Raw genomic sequence first — 3076 nt, forward strand, 5'->3', positions numbered from 1 at the left:
TTATATTTGAACGTTTACTTATTTCAGTTGTACATAATTTCACTTGTGACATTGCCAATAAACTGAGGCCGCGTTGCTTCACTGATAGTTCAAATGTTTGTAAGACAATTGTTCATGTTGTGTTTGACATAATTTGCTAACTGTGAAGCCTTGACAACCCGTATCAGGGAATGTTGTAGTTTCTGATTCATGAGTTGTTGCGCTATGGTGTTTGTCCTGGTTCCTGCACAGTGGCTCCTGCCCGCTGTGAGCTGAGCAGGAAGAAATAGAATGGCAATGAAAACATTTCATTGCCATTTTATTTCTTCTTATGCAGCGCGCACAAGCCCAGACACATGCTGGGCATGTCCTCTGCTACTGGAGGCAGAGGTAGCAGAGGGCTGAAGCAGTGCCTGGACTGGATGCCATAAAGTGCGCATCTCACTTTGGCCAGCTGCTTTTTGCCGGCAAAAGGGACAAGCTCTCCACACAGCTGTCATAAGACAGCTGGGTGGAGACCAGGCACAGGCCTCCAGAGCCTGAAGAAGCATCCAGCCAGGACACACTATCCAATCCAGGAGCTTCTTTCTTGCTGGTTAACAGCATGAGAAGTCTGGATTGGTAAGGGGAACTCTTTCTCTGTTGGAGAGCAGAAGCCCAGTGCACAGGCCGCGGGTAAGAACCTTTTCTTTTTTTTTTTTTTTAATAATGTCATGCATGTGTAATGATTTGTAAATGTGTAGTGCAATATAAGTGTAGTGTTTGTGTTTTATTTAGTGTTATTTGGACTTTTGGTGGGAGGGGTGGTTTACTTAAGGGTTTTGGAGTGAGGGTTTTTTTTTTTTCTTCAAACGTTGTGGGACACTTTACTTGCCCCACCACTTTGAAAGGGTACAAGCCGCTGCTGGTCCTGCAGCTTTTCCAGAACACCAGGCAGGCAGTCTGCATAGGCAGTGTGGGCAGTAGATCATCTTGTGCCCCTCCCCGTGTGTTTTGTTGCAACAAGTCCCAGGCGAGAGGGGCCCTTATCCTGGGCCTTGCAGCTGTGGTATAATGCTTAAACTCCTAGTAGCAAGAACCCCTACCATGGGCTCAATTGTAACAAGACACACATTGAAGGTGTGTCCTGCAGTTGTGGCTCCTGCCTCGCTGCTTGCACCAGAGGGTTGCCCATTGTCTCACATTGTGGTGCCCTGTCACTTTTAAATCCCCACTTAAATCACAATTAACTCTCACTCTTAAAGCCCTTCATAAAGCTGTACAAGGGGTGCAGCTGCGAGGGAGGGGCTGATGTGCAGGAGGAGTCCTGCTCAGATGATTAAGATGTACGTACAGCTAAAGAGGTGCAAACAGCCATGAGTGTGTGAAAGAATCATGCTGGGCACCTGTCACGGGAGTATGCCCTTGGTGTTTATTTCTTCCATAAAACTGGTTTCAAAGTGCTGAACATTTGTAAGATCAGTGGCCAGGAGCACAGAGAGAGTTTTGTTTTCATAGAATCAAAGGGATTGGTAAGTTAATAGCCCAGACCAACAGCTTATTTTGCAAAGGCTATACATACTGCACTAAATTGCATTTTGGTGACTATACCAAGTGGGAAGGATATGCCCAGATGTGGGTCCCGTGCTCACTGTGCAACCAGATTCAAGCTAGCTTGGCTGAAGAGGGGCGATACCCTGAAACAGCTCCCAGGATGCTTGTTTCTGGTCCAGGGTGGGCCTGGTCTGGCAGTTTGGGCTGGATTGTTCCCAGAGGGAACAGGGTCAAGACTGATTTGCATATGGCTGGGTCCAAACTGGAATGTCATGGTGAGCAAAGAAACTGATGGATTAAACCCAGATCTGTGACTGGGGGTGAATGTTTGACCTGTTCTGCATTCCGTCCATCAACTGTTCTTTAAACCATGTAACTGGGCAGTTCTCCCATCCCCCAGGTATTATGAAGTCTACTTTTGAACTAAATGCTTACTAGCAGCTTTTACATGGAATCTAAATACTTCCAATTCTGCTATAAAGGGAGAATGGAAATACGTTTAAAAAGTGATTTCATAAGAGCCCGCACTTTGGCCAAAAGGGAGACTGGGACTAATAGTCTCTCCTTGTTCAACATTTCCAAGTAGTCGACTAGACCACGATTCAGGTTGCAGGATTCCTATGGCAAGGCCAAAAGGCTTCCCTTTCCTGGTAAATGTCTCTGTATTGTAGCCCACACCCAGATTTTGAATACAGTGTGTATTCAAACATATTTAGGTGAATTGGTAAAGCTGAGCTTCAGAAGCACAGCACATATACCAAAATTGGAACAATACAGAGAAGATTAGCATGGCCTTGCGCAAGGATGACCTGGAGTCCTTCCAAGAAAGAAAAGCAGACTGTTTCACAGAGAAAACAGTCTTTTGGTTTAACATCTTAAGAAAAATACATAATGGGAACAATACAACAAGCCCACCAAACTAAAAAATGACCATTATACTTATACCATGTGTAGAAGCTTCTTATGAATTGGAAACCTACTCAATCAGTTTCTGCCAAAAAAAGGGGCATGAAGACTTCCCTCAAACTTTGTCAGAATACTCCTCGCCTCTGTCTCCTTAATAGAATTGAAACATTCAGTTACGAATGCTAGGAAATTTTTCATTCTATGTCCGGACTGGAGGCAAGAGTTATGCTTGTTCAAAGCTTGTCCACCACTATGGACGGCGTATCCAAGACAGGCTTAAAATAAAACCTCTTAAACATGGAGCCCGAAGACCGATCTGCCGCATTAAGGATGTCCTCCAAGTGGGCACTCGGCGTAAAAAATTTAGACGACATGGCTCCGCTCACCAAGTGAGCGCCAAACTTACACATCAATGCCAGCCTCCTGCATGACCCAGCGGACCCATCAAGCAATGTTTAGAGAAGAGACAGCTTTGAAAGGTTTCTTAAGGGATATTAGTAATTGCCTCTCACCTGGAGGCCGAAGCGGTTTCATCATACTCTTATATGCTTCCAGGCACCTTACTACACAAAGTTTCGGGAATTTATCAAACGCCGGGTCGGAGACCACCTATGAATTGTATTTTGTTCTATGAGGAACTCTGCCTGTAAAATCAAAA

The 3076-nt window shown here is 45.0% G+C and overlaps 1 non-coding gene across 1 annotated transcript; it reads left to right on the plus strand.

Annotated features, from left to right (window-relative positions):
• Positions 1 to 2244: 2244 nt before the first annotated feature.
• On the plus strand, positions 2245 to 2355 carry LOC138283105 (U6 spliceosomal RNA). Its single transcript, XR_011201070.1, has one exon. It is a non-coding gene; the product is annotated as a U6 spliceosomal RNA (small nuclear RNA).
• The last annotated feature ends 721 nt before the right edge of the window (positions 2356 to 3076 follow it).

Source organism: Pleurodeles waltl, chromosome 2_2 (assembly GCF_031143425.1).
Source record: "Pleurodeles waltl isolate 20211129_DDA chromosome 2_2, aPleWal1.hap1.20221129, whole genome shotgun sequence".
Lineage (NCBI taxonomy): Eukaryota > Metazoa > Chordata > Amphibia > Caudata > Salamandridae > Pleurodeles > Pleurodeles waltl.